This window comes from Oryctolagus cuniculus, chromosome 10 (assembly GCF_051225735.1).
Source record: "Oryctolagus cuniculus isolate XC-2025 breed Fujian yellow rabbit chromosome 10, ASM5122573v1, whole genome shotgun sequence".
In the NCBI taxonomy this organism is placed as follows: domain Eukaryota; kingdom Metazoa; phylum Chordata; class Mammalia; order Lagomorpha; family Leporidae; genus Oryctolagus; species Oryctolagus cuniculus.
This window is the reverse complement of record NC_142876.1, coordinates 20266929-20280447: the sequence shown is the minus strand read 5'-3', so window position 1 is coordinate 20280447 and position 13519 is coordinate 20266929. Positions and strand designations below refer to the sequence as shown.

At 50.8% G+C, this 13519-nt stretch overlaps 1 protein-coding gene across 29 annotated transcripts in view; it reads left to right on the top strand.

The window, feature by feature from the left end:
* Positions 1 to 13519, top strand: part of NEDD4L (NEDD4 like E3 ubiquitin protein ligase) — a 324616-nt gene that overhangs the window by 201753 nt on the left and 109344 nt on the right. The window lies entirely within an intron of this gene.

The window sequence follows — 13519 nt, the reverse complement described above, 5'->3', positions numbered from 1 at the left end:
TCTGAACCGTGAAAGAAAGACTGAAATAAGGAAAACAGCAGCTGTTTTTCCTTGTGATCAGCAGAAGTTTCTCAGGCGGCCTTGTCTCTTTCTGGGTCTGCGTTTCTGTGTACATGTTGTCGCCCCTGGGTGCGTCCTGTGTAGTAGAAGTTCCAGCCAGTAGGCAGTAGACGGGTCCCCTCCTGCAGCAGGAGGCAGATGGGTGTGGGGTCAGCACACAAACACAGGAGCAGTCCCACACACACACACACACACACACACACACCCCGCCAGCTGCATGCCTTTGTCTCTTTTATGTTGCAATGGAAAATAACCCTAATACCTACCACTGGAGAATTTGTGGTTACAAGTAGTGTGTTGAAATTGTTGTTCATGGAATTTATGGATAAGACTTCAGAAAGATTTTAAACATGAGTTTTTAAGAATGATAAGGACAGTGTGCTGTGAATTATCAAATAAGGTCCAAGTTAAATGGCAGTCTGGATTCAGGAGGCTAGTCCTTCATAGAGCTGGAAATGCAAGAGGACTTAACTGTAACTTCAGTGAGCATGTTGTGGCGACAACAGAGTTTGCGTAAGTTAATCACACAGAAGTATCAGTTGGCCTATTCCATATGTGTGTGTATGTATGTATGTAAAGATATTGAAATGAAAATTTCACATTACAAAATTCTGGGCAAAAACACTGAAGGAGAGATTTAAAACACATTTGTTTTCTCAAAGTTCTGTCAGCTTAGACCTTCAGTATCACCAAATTATTTTACTGGGAGCCAGCAGTCCTTTTTCTTAAGACTGACTTATTTAATTGAAAGGCAGAGTTACAGAGAGGCAGAAGCAGAGAGAGAAAGAGAATCTTCCATCTGCTGGTTCACTCCCCACATGGCCGCAACAGCCAGAGCTGTGCTGATTCAAACCAGCAGCTTCTTCGGGGTTTCCCACGTGGGTGCAGGACCCAAGGACTTGAGCCATCTTCTACTGCTTTCCCAGGCTGTGCCAGAGAGCTGGATTGGAAGTGGAGCAGCTGGGACTCGAACCGGCGTCCATATGGGATGCCGGCACTGCAGACGACTTCTTTACCGGCTACACCATAGTGCCAGCCCCCGGCCAGTAGTCTTAGAAACATTTCCATCCATCTATTCTTGCTAAGTTTATGGAAAGCAAACCTACTTTAAAAGCAGGGAGTGAGAGTCTTCATCATGGCTCCGCTTAGATTTGTAACTTCATCAACATTGCGAGCGTCCTGGGCACCTGTCGTTGACCGAGGAACTGCACACAGATGAGAGCTGGGTTTTGAGTTACAGAAGGGGGCCCAGTCCCTTTGCAAGCTTGCTGCTCTCCAAGAGTTCCTGATCCAACCCAGTAACACTGAAAACCGCTGGAAGACCACAGTGTTGGGCTTCCTGACGGAGCCCTGAAAGGGGCAGCCGGGCCCCCGTGCGTGGGGCACGCGCATAGTCACTGAGGGACCGTGACACGGCCGCAGGCCTGTGAACGTCTTCCTGTGTGTCTGTCGAAGCCAAAGGTAGACAAGACAGCTTCTGGAAGGGGACTCCTGGGGAGAAACAAGCTCATCTTGACTGCTTATGGGAAACACCGTCATCGGGGGCGGGAGACGTTCAGTGCTTTTGAGCCAAGTATGGACCGGGGATTTTTTGAAGGAAGCTTGCGTGTGTTGTGTGGTGTTTCTGCAGGTGAGGGACAAATCTGTTGTCGTCCCCTCTCCTGGCTCGCTGTTGCCTTTAGATCGCAAAAACAAGCCCTAGTTTGAAGAGCTCAGGCAACCAAGTAAAAATAGAGTTCCACACCCACTGTCTATACCCTGGTGTTAGAACCAAGAAAAAATGGATGGTTCTGAGGGTTGATCTCCGCGCCAGTGCCTCGTTTTGTTGGCGTATTCTGCAAAGCACAGATGTCAGGGTGAAGGAGCCGGTCGTGGGGCGCTGAGTCATGCCATTTTCATTGTGCACCTTTTCTGAAACCTCCTCACTTCTCACATGTGGCGCTCGCGTGTGCTGCTCGGGTGATGGCGTGGGACTCCCCAGTTGGGTCCTTGGAGCCCCACGAGCAACTTGGTGATGTTGCTAGGAGACACACAGCTGTTAAGTCAGCGGTGCCCCCTGCTTGCCAGGCACCCTCCTGAGTGCCGAGTACCCAGCCCTGTGCAAAAAAAAAAAAACAAACCAAACCTCTGTCCTGGTGCAGCCGATGTCCTGGTACCAGGAAGACAGGTGGATGGAATAAAGGTATAAAAATTGGGTCAGGTGATGGGTGGGTTATGGAGAAGAGGAGGGACAGGGTGCGGCAGGGTGGGGTGTGACCAGTGCAGGGTTTACATGGAGTGGACAACGGAAACTTCCTGGAGATGATGATAAGCAAGCCGTGGGGATGGCCGGGAGGAGCAGGTGCAGAGGCCGTGAGCACCAAATGTACCTAGAGAGGGAGGGCGCCTGCAGGGAGGTGACATGACCAAAAGTGGTTATGCAGGTGTGGGATGTGGGGTTGGTCCGATCAGAACGGTGGGGGACAGGCAGCCCAGGAGGACCACGGGCAGGGCTGAACACAGGAGTGATGTGGCCCCATTCCCGTCTCTGCAGGCCACAGTGGCTGCTGTGTGGTGGAGGCCGGGGAACCAGCTGGGGAGGGCGTCGCGGTCACAGAAGGCAGCAGAGCCCAGTCCCTGGCCCGTGCTGCTGCCTCCGTCTGCCCGCCACACCCACCCAGCACCCACACACATTTATTCCTGCAGGTGCCGGGGGTGCCCAGAGTTCTCGGCAGGTCATCTCACCTTAGCATCAGCCTGCGCCCTTCACTTTGCAGTGCCTGGGAAATGGGGCTAGGAGTGTTATTTCAAGATGCTTTCTGCTGCCTGTGTCATGCCAGCACGTGGGTGGATGTATTTTTGCAGCTTTGCACCAGAGAGCTGGCTTCTGATTTGCAGGCTGCATTTCTGATAAGGCAGATTGTCCATTGATGAATAATACGTGGGCTACAGAGCAGAGCCACAGCTTTTAAAATAGCTCATTTCTTTCCTGCACGCTTCACCCCCCACGGAGAGAGAGCGGCTCTTCCGCAGACTTGTCCAGGGGCAGGGGCTTCGCATCTGCTTCCCTCCCTCTCCCCCGGTTCATCACGGGTTCCCCTGGTGGGCAGAGACCCCAGTCTCCGTGCGTTTGGAGAAGGAGGAGCAGAGACAGCGAGAGAAGTTTTACGTCCCTGCCAAGGAAGTAGATGCTCCTTTGTCCCAGTTACAGAAAGCATTCCTTAAAACATGGCTTTAAACAAAGGGAGAGTCGGGCCTGGTGCTGTGTGTTGATGCCCCCCGGGTATTCCGATGTGGCTGCGGCCAGTTACCCTTGCATTTCTTCGGGCTGAGCAGATGAGGCTGTGCCTAGGCTCTGCGTTTGGTGGGGAGCAAAGTGCACCTTCCGGAAGGATGAGGAGCCTGCATGAGAGAGCGCGCCCCCGTGAGCAGCCTGCAGTCTCCCTGCCAGGTCATGGCCAGGCTGCAGCACTAAGAGGATTCAAGGGCTCTTGCCTTACAGGAACCTGGCCGGGGATTGTTTGTCCTTTGCGCAGGCTTCTTGTTCTGCCTAGTGTGTCGCAATCTTCTCCGTGGCCAGGTGACATCTGTCGGAATGCTGGTGTGGGGTGCCAAGCAAAACAGATGCAGGAAGATCTGCCTGTTGTGGGGGAAGTGGGGAGGGAGGAAAACAGGGACAGAGTGGGAGGTTGAGTCTGTCCGGGGGCTGAGGCGTTTGGGATTCATCCATGGAGAATGGAAGGCTTCATAGTCCTGGCTTTAAAACTCAGAAAAGCATTCTAGCTCTTGTCGCTTCCTGCAGGTGCTGCCCCGGCTCCAGGGGCTCCTCTCCCCCTGCCCCCGTGCGTTCAGAATGGCGTAGACCTGGTTCAGAGCCGTGGAAAGGATTAGTACTGACCTTTGGCCCAGTGCAAGCTACTGGTCTTTAGATTGTTAGCCCCTATTAATGTAGCGATATTCATACTAATTAACAGGTCAAACTCTTAATGGAAAGAACCTGCCACGCATAATGCAGGCTGGATGAAAGTGTCTCACTGATTCTGATCATCTGGCACGTTAAAGGGAGCTGTGATGAGAAGGTGATTTGCGGAGGCAGGGGAGCAGGCAGGGTTGAGCCCCCAGCTGGTACTCCAGGCGATTCTGACGTGCACTTGGGGCTGAGTGCACCTCATTTCACAAGTTGGTACTGCCCACGACTGGTGGGCATGACTGGTGTGGATGACACCCCTCGGTTCTCTCTCCTTCCCCCCAGATCTGCATTTTGCTGCTGTGGTACCCCTTGCTGGAGGGAGGGGCGATTCGATAGTCTAAGGTAAAGTGCAGCACCTGTGTGTTAAGAGCTACAGAATGGGGCTGGTGCCGCGGCTCACCAGGCCAGTCCTCTGCCTGCGGCGCTGACACCCTTGGTTCTAGTCCCAGTTGTGGCACTAGATTCTGTCCCGGTTGCTCCTCTTCCAGTCTAGCTCTCTGCTGTGGCCCAGGAAGGCAGTGGAGGATGGCCCAAGTGCTTGGGCCCTGCACTCGCATGGGACACCAGGAGGAAGCACCTGGCTCCTGGCTTCGGATCAGCACAGCGTGCTGGCCGTAGCAGCCATTTGGGGAGTGAACCACCGGAAGAAAGACCTTTCTCTCTCTTTTTCTCTCTAACTCTGCCTGTAAAAAAAAAAAAAAAAGGCTGCAGAATGTTGGCCAAGTGCGTATGAAAGAGCTTAGCTCCGAGGTAGCTTAGAAGAATGTTCTCCTCTGTTTCCGACTGCAAGTATGAAGTGAGAGTGGGACTGCAGCCCTGCGCCGTGCAGGAGCTGTCTGGCCAGGAGCACCTGCTGCGGGAATGCCTTTCCATCCTGCTGTACATGGCAGCCGAGCTGGCTTTTGTGGCTTTGGGAGACGCCGCCTCTTGAAAGAGCTGGCCGGTTGCCACATTGTTGTGACCATTGGAGAAGTGGTGTGGTGCTTCCTTGCTGTGACAGCGTTGAAGACAAGACAGGACAGTACCCCTACCTGGGCCAGCCTCTCCTTTCCAAGCAGGAAAGGTGCAGTGGTGCATCCTCGCGCTCACTGGGAGGTGGAAGCGGAGCTTGGACCTCGAGGCTGATGCCCAGGCTGCTGCTGCTCCTGCCCCCGCCAGCAGAGCGGCCCCCTGCAGCTCCATCCGCGGCCCGTGCAGTCTTCTGCAGATGTACTGCCTGGTGAGAGTGCGGCTTTGCACGCTGGCCCGTGGGCATTGCCGTCTTTCCTGCCTTCTGCGCTACCGTGCCGTAAGCCCATGCCAGCAGCCTTTCTGCTCGCCGTCACCCACGTGGCCATGGAGTGTTGGGTGATCTCATTGCTCTCTGTGTAAATAAACATTCGCGCTTTAACAGTGCTGTCAGGGCCCACCGAGGTGCATGAGGGTGCTTCAGAAAGTTCACGGAAAGTGGAGCTAAAGGATAACTATTGTGGTGCAAAAAAAATTGAACTCCATGTGTGGTTTTTTCATGATAGAGATTTTCCAGAAAGTAACCTTTCCCAAGACTCCCTCCCACTTGCACTTTGCTTATGGTTCTCAGAACGCCGTGTTCTTTGCTGTGTGTCGGCCCACTTCTCCTGGCTCCTGGCTGTCCGTCTGGTAGCCCACCTCCACCCCTTCTTTCCCAGCCTGCTAAGAACTTGTGAGGTGTTTAATGAAACTCTTCCGCAGTGTGCATACAGAGGGACCTGGTAGACTGAGAGTAGGGTCTTGAGTCGTTCCCTTGTTGGGTAAAGTGTGTGGTGGCCTCCTTGTCTTTCTCTGCCTATCTCCGGGCTGACTTTACTGCCCCTTGTCCCCGTGCAGCACTCCTGGAGCCGGGCTGTCGTCAGAGTTCCAGGGATAATGCAAACCAGCTATCGAGCACGGCATGGCAGAGTGGAGCTGAATCAGTCAGCTGTTTTCCTCTCTCTGGAGGAGCAGGTGTAAATTCTTTCCCAATGTTTAGGGACAGGGTCCGCAGTAAACCCCTCTGCTGCACTGGTATCAGCAAACACCTTTTTGGCAAATCTTAACCTTTTAGTGCCGTCTGGATTCTGTCCATACCCTTTTAGGGCTAATGAATTTTCTACTGAACTGTTACAGAAGAACCGTGAAAAAAATCAATAAAAAGATTCTTTAAAAAGATTCTATGATTCACTTGACTACCAGACATCAGCACTTTTATTTTTAAGACTCCAACTTAAAAGGACTTGGAGGCTTTGGCGATTTAATCTCTCTTCCTTTTTAAAGACAAAACCAAGATTTTTTTTTTTTGTAATGGCCACCTTTCCTCTGAATGTATTTCTAAAAAAGTTTTTTTCTGACTCTTGTTAAACCCAAATAGTTGTTATGGTTGGAAACTTACCCTTTAGAGAGTAGTATTGGCAAGGAAGAAAAAAAAAGTAAGGGTTATTTTAAATAACTCATGGCTTTTGAGCTTTTCCGAGAAGCTTTAGAAATCCAAAAACTATGAAAACCAAACTGTAAGCCACGGTGCATGGTCGATGGTGGATCAGTTTTATCCGCAGTTTTGTTTACTGCACATACCAGGTGAGTATTTTTGCTATTGGATAGGATAAATGTTTAGGAATCAAGTAGTTTCCCTCATTGGTGGTGACGACAATGACATTCAGATACATCTTTTACTTTTCATTTTGTGTATTTTCTCAACTTAACATTGCATGTGCTTCGCTCTAATCTAATCTCTGAATTTCAGGAGTCTATTAATAAAGTAAGTGTAAAGAATTAGTTGCTAATTTTGGATGTGCTTGAAATGAGATTGTCAGCAAATTACAACTTCAGGCTTACAGCTGCATCTGTTACAGACTGGACATCATCCCTGGTATGGAAGATAAATTCAAGATTTATGAAAAAACAGGAAAAAGCTTCTGAAAGTGTTATATAAGATCATGGAAAGTTTGTCTTCCCATATTTAGTTTCTGTAAAGATTGCACAATATTAAAAGCATTCGATAGTGTAGACTAGAAAATGGATCTTTACTGATGATGAATTTTTCTCACAAAGCAGTGAATAAAAGTGTTTATTTCTAAGCCCACACGGGTGGGTAATAGCTGTCCAATGGTATTGCTGTAAAGAAATTAAGATTGTTTAATTCAGCCTCCACCCTTTTAAGTTGAGTCCACTGAGGCTGGTGATTTGCCTGGTGTTGCCTTCTTTGTCAGCATAAGAGTGAGGCCGCTGACCCTCGATTTCTTTATATGCTCAGGGACGTGCAGGGTTCCTGAGGTGCGAGTAGGGAATGCGGCGCACGTGGCCGCTGCACCTGCGGGGCCGACAGACTTGCATTGTTCTGAATGATCAGAGGTCCTAACAAACAGCCCTGTGCATGTGTTTATCAGCGTGCCAAGGGGAGTAAACAGGAAGCTGAGCTGAGAACTCACAGGGCGGCTCAGGCCCGGGAAGGCCACACGAGCTCATCCCTCCGGGGAGCTGCCCGAGCCGGGGCCTGATGGGTGACAGGCGGCAGGCGCTGGCTGCAGGGAGAGGCATGGGTGATAGCATTGGAGAGCTGCGAGGGATTCTGGAGTGAGTGAGGGGAGGGACAGTGGGCGGGAGGAGTGGGAGCCCTTCACGTCTCTGAGTGCGTCAGCTTGTCTGACGGTAAGTGATGCGGAGGCTCCCAGACAGAAGGAAACTATAGGCCACGTAGGGCGCGTGGTGGATGTACTCACCCCAGCCGTGGGCGCCGTGTGAGGGACCACAGTTAGAGGCTGCGCTGGCGTAGCCTTCGGGCGGTTGGGGTGGCAGGGCGGCAGTGGCTGCAGGTTTGCATGATCCTACCCCCACTGAGAGGCAGAGTTCATTTCCCCTGCCCAGGAGCCCGGCCTGGCCCTCCGGTCCATGGGAGTGGCGCTGGGCTGGTGCTGTGTGCCCTGGGCATTGAGGGACCGGCAGCTCACTGGCCTTTTCTAAGTATCTGTTCCGGGGACGCAGCTACTGGGTGAAGAAGCTGGACTTCACTCATGGAATTCTAGCCTGCCAGCCCTTCCCCGCAGAGGCGCACACAGGCGACGGAAGCAGCCTGCTGGGACGTCCAACCCCCGGTCCCCACTTGACCTGCCCCTCAGTCCACACACTCGGGAGAGACAGCACGTGGCCACCGTGGGTCTCGGTCCCTAAGCTGGTAATGGTGGGGAGCTTGTGACGGATGACCGGGGGAAGTGTGGCACTCGTCTAGCACTGTCCTGGACCACCTCCGCCTGGCTCGCTGTGGGCCATGGGGAGCTGGGACAGCTGTTTGTCCGGAAGCCGGAGGAGGGGAGCCACGCACAGGATGGCAGAGCTCATAGCTCAGGGGTGCACTTGGCCGAGACAGCTGACAAACAGCTGCCGTGGCCCGAGCGAGTGGACGGAGTGGGTGTTTTGGGAGCAGGAATAGAATTCTTCAGCTCAAAGCAGTACGAAATGCGCTTTTCATCAGGCCTTGCCGGGGAGGAGTTGGCGGCCTGGGCCTGCACAGAGACCCGGCTCTTTGTGGCTCTGATTTATCGATGGGTGGTGATAGAGAGTGGTTCCCTCTGAAATGCAGGCCGGTTTCAGGTCAGACACCGTGGCCTGTAGGCCCTCATGGCCACAGTACTTGGGAGGGGGTTTTATACATCGGATTGGATTTAGTTTCTATAATTCAATTCATGTTGCATATGATTTAAGTTTGCTATTAAGCAGGATTATATATTTTGTGTGTGTATGAAACACAAAGCAGGATCAGTCACAAATCACACCTGCAAACTTTAATGGCTTTTCCCCCCCGCATCTTGTGATTAGCCACCTGCACACATCTAGGCCAGAAAGATTGATGGTGGTGATAATGGTGATGGTGGTGGACAAAGAGTTCCGTGTCTTGAGTAAGCTGTGAAGACAGCACCGTGGTCAGGTGTTGTGTCCCAGGGGTGAAGGCGGAGGAAGCCCCAGGCAGTTTGACTCTGGATCTGCCCACAGGGAACCAGGCCTGGCACCTGTGTCAGTCCCCCCCCCCCAAGTTGTTACCTCACTTCCTGCTCACAAGCAGCCTGGACAACCTGGGGCCTCGCTCCTCACCTGTGACCTCACTGAGCCTTGGAGGTTGGAGGTATTTCATGTGGGGATGAATGGAGTTGGAAGGGGCAGAAAAGCATTAAAAAGCAGCGACTGTGGAAGCCGGCTGCACGGTAGCATTGGCAGCAGGCACTTAGCGCGCACAGTGGGGCGTAGCGTTCCTGTGCAGCTCTGCAGGAATCAGCTGGCATGCAGTCTTCCTGGGGACATGTGTGTGCGTGTGCATGCGTGTGTACTCACACCACTACCAGCAGGAACAGCTGTTTGGTGGTTCTCCTAATACCTTAGTACTAGCATTTTATTAGAGATTCAGTTTTAAGTTCATAGAAAAAAATTATTTGAGGTTTTAAATTCATTCTGCTGGACAGTGGTGACCAACTAAAAGATTGCATGTAATGTCCACTTCTTGCCATTAATAATAGGTTCTGTGACACACTGGTCACTTTGCTGAGTCGCTTCCTTGCCTGTCAGGTGGCGGCACTTGCAGCAGGAGTAAGGCAAGGAATTTGTTCTGTAGGGAATAAATGAGGTAAGCTGTAAGATCTGTGTCTGTGCTAACGCGGTTGGTTGTAGTGTTAGCCCTGGACTGGGGACTGCTGCGAGCTGATCGACAGTCTTGTTCCGAGGACCTGAGACGGTGTATAAATGTAGTCGAGGCATCCCCGTGTTGTGAAGAAATTGGAGCTGCACCTGCTGCTGGGTCCTGGGCATGTCCTTGTTGGAGTGTTGGGTGTCTGAGGTTAGCAGCTTTGATGCATTTCTGTGGTGGGCACCATGACCTGCTGTGGGTTGAGCATTGCTGTGTGGCAAGACTTGGTTTTCCCCCCAGGTCGGGGGTGGGGGGTGGGGGGAATGGAAGGGCTGAGCTTCCCGTTGAGGTCCGAGCCAGGTGAGAAGGGGAGTTTTGGGGCAGGGCTCGGTGAGAGCGCCTGATACGGGGAAGCCAAGGACTCGGCTGGCCGGGGCGCTCTTGGCGCCCATGGCTTCTCTGAGCCAGCCCTGCTCTGGGAGCTTTGATTTGAACTTTGTATCATGTAGGTTCTATCCTTAAGAATAGAAAAGGAAAAACCTCTGATGAAAATCTATACAGCAATAAAGTACAGGACAGTCATCCTAGGGTAATCCCTGGGGCAGTAGAGAAAGGCAGGCACTTGCCTGGAGGTCAGGAGCTGGGTTCCCGGGCAGAGGTTGGGAGGGCTGTGTAGGTGGATGGAATGTCCCAGACGGTCAGTTGGTAGGGAGCAGACCCTGCAGCCGTGGATAGGAAGGCTGTTGCCCTGGCGTCTGGTTGGGGTGGGAGATCTTGTCGTTGTGACAGTGCGTCTCCCGCGCCTGTGGTGCTGCGTGCTAAGTGCTGACTGGTACCTTGCTTACTGCTTGTGCTGTGACTTTTATAGCAGGCATAAACTGAGTAATTAAAACCTGCGACTTCGGACCTTGTCCCCTAGGCCACTTCTGTTTTTGCAGACATTGACCTGAATCTCATTTTTACTTGGCAGGTAGTACTAATTTAGTGTAAGTAAAGTATGATAAGGTAGACTCTGTGTTTTATTTATTTATACACACACACACACACACACACACATATATATTTGAGAATCTTTATGTGCTATTTGAGAAACCTGCTATTTTCTGCTACTGTTTTAATCTGCTTCTGAATAGTTGCAGTATCTTTGCTGGGTGGCCTGGCTGGCTGTGGTCAGGCCTTCGATTTTGTAAGCACCCTGAGTGATTGCAGTACAAGTGGTCTTTGGTCCACTGTGAAAAACCTCAGTCTCATAGGTTCTGATCGATGCCTCCCAAAACTGGCAGCCTCAGGAATCTGTCCTCTGTGCCTTAGTTATTTTTACCTCCCGTGTCATTGTGTGAGAAATTACAAAGAGTCCTTCTGTTCTGATCTTTTTTCAAAATCCTAATTCCTGTCTGGTTCTTGGAACCTGCATGAAAAGATCCGCACAAGACGGTGTGGACCAGGTGATGCCGTGAGCGCGTGAATAGGAGGACCACAGGTGTGAGCCTCGGAGGGGACAGAGCCCGGCAGACCCCACTGCACACCTGACCTGTGTGTTGCACACTGGCTGTGCATAACGCAGTCTGTTCTGGAGTATGGGGTCTGACCCCTCTACCCCTCTGCACTGCACACCTGACCTCTGTGTTGCACACTCACTGTGCATAACGCAGTCTGTTCTGGAGTATGGGGTCTGACCCCTCTACCCCTCTGCACTGCACACCTGACCTCTGTGTTGCACACTCGCTGTGCATAACGCAGTCTGTTCTGGAATACGGGGTCTGACCACTCAGTACAGCGAAGCCATCTGAAGATCACCAACTCCTGTTCGTGTCTTCTGCCTGCCCATCTGCCTCTTGCCCACTGCCAGGCCGTGGCCCACCTCTGATGAGTGCCAGGATTTCCTAACCAACTCAGCTCCTCTCCCCTCCTGAGGGACCCCCTGTGATAAAGGTGAGACTTCCTGGACTGCAGACCGGATCGGCTCCCCCTCTCTGCTGGGCTCCGGCCCCACAGGGGTCCTCTTTTACCAGATGCTGAAGTCTTCTCCTGTTTCCCTGACTTCTGTGGCGCTGGGCACTGGCTCTGCCTTGTGCCGGGACGCCAGGTTAGGACGCCCTCCCCACCCTCCCTGCCAGCCCCTTCCTCACAGGCCGCCTTGTGCACCCTCCCTTTGCCCTGTCCTGACTCCATCATACTAGGAAAGGTCTTCAAACAGTTCATGAGAAAGTGAAAGTCAACAATGATGTGTGTCTTCTACAGACTTTCTGAAGCTCCTGGACCTCTGTAGGTTGCAGATCTGTCTCTCAAACTAGGTTCCAGATGTTTTGAAGATGGAGGTTTTCCTTTTTAGAGTAATTTATTTTGTCTTATTATAAGGAGAACAGAATTTGTGTGTTTTATAGATAGAATTCTAAGACTATAAGGATACTTCCCTCTCCCTCCCTCCCTCCTTTTTTTCTTTTAATTTTGCGGCAATATACTTTCAATTTCCTTAATAATCACAAGCATAACTGTCAACCAACTAAAGATTTAGTTCAACGAGTGAAAAAGAGAGAGAGCACCATTCAGCAGGAACATAGATGAGGGCTATAAATAGTCACATCCAAGGTGTCCATATCATTCATTGTCTTTTTTTTTTTTTTTTTTTTTTTGTACACTAGATTAGCTACCACAAATTAGAGAAAACATGGCATTTATCTTTTGGGGTCTGGCTTGTTTCAGTAAGCATAATGTCCTCCATTTGCATCCATTTTGTTGGAAAGGACAGGATGTCCTTTTTTACAGCTGAGTAGTATTCCATCACACACACACACACACACACACACACACAGAGCACACTTTCTTTAGTCATCAGTTGATGAATATCTGAGTTCCTTCTGTATCTTAGCTATTGTGAGTTGAGCTGCAATAAATATGGAGGTGCAGATAGCTCTTTCATATGCTGATTTCATTTCATTTCCGTTGGGTAAATTCCTAGGAGTGGAATGGCTGGGTCATGTGGCATATCTATTTTTAGATTTCTGAGGAATCTCCATACTGCCTTCCATAATGGTTGTACGAGTTTACATTCCCACCAACAGTGGATTCGGGTACGTTTTTCTCCACATCATTGCCAGCATTTTGTTAATTTTTGATTTTTGGAAGCTAGCATTCTAACTAGGGTAGGATGAAACCTCATAGTGGTGTTTATTTGCATTTCCCTGATGCCTAGTGGTCTGGAGCGGAGCATCCTTGCGTGTGTCTGTTGGCGTCTGCATTTCATCCTTTGCTCATTCTTTATATGGATTGTTTATATCGCTGACTTTCTTGAGCTCCTTATATGTTCTGGGCATTAATCTTTTATCAGATACATAGTTTGCAGATAAGCTGCTGTTCACACGGGCTGGCAGTGTGGTGTGATGCCAGCATCCCATATTGGAGCACAGTTGGAGACTGAGCTGCTCTGCTTCCCATCTAAGTCCCTCTACTAATGCCCCTGGGAGGGCAGCAGCTGATGGTCCAAGTAGTTGGGTTCCTGCCACCCACATGGAGACCTGGATGGAGTTCATGTCCCCTGGTTTCAGCCTGGTCCAGCCTTTGCCATTGGGGTCATTTTGGGAGTGAACCAATAGTGTATCTCTTTTCTGTGTGTGTGTGTGTGTGTGTGTGTGTGTGTCCCCCGTCACTCTGTCCTTCAAATACATACATCTTTTTTTTTTTTTAAGTTTTAATGATTATTTGCTTCCTTACTTTTACTTTTAAGATGCATTGGTTACGTTGAGGGAGTTCACATGACCCTTGCCCTCAGCTTACAGTCTAGGACAAGGGGCAGGTATAGAAGTGGGTGAGAAACAATATGGATAGGTTATACAGTGAACATTCACCCAGAGGGAAGACAGAAATAAATAAAAGCTACAGATTCTCACAGCTGGGGTGCCTGGGAG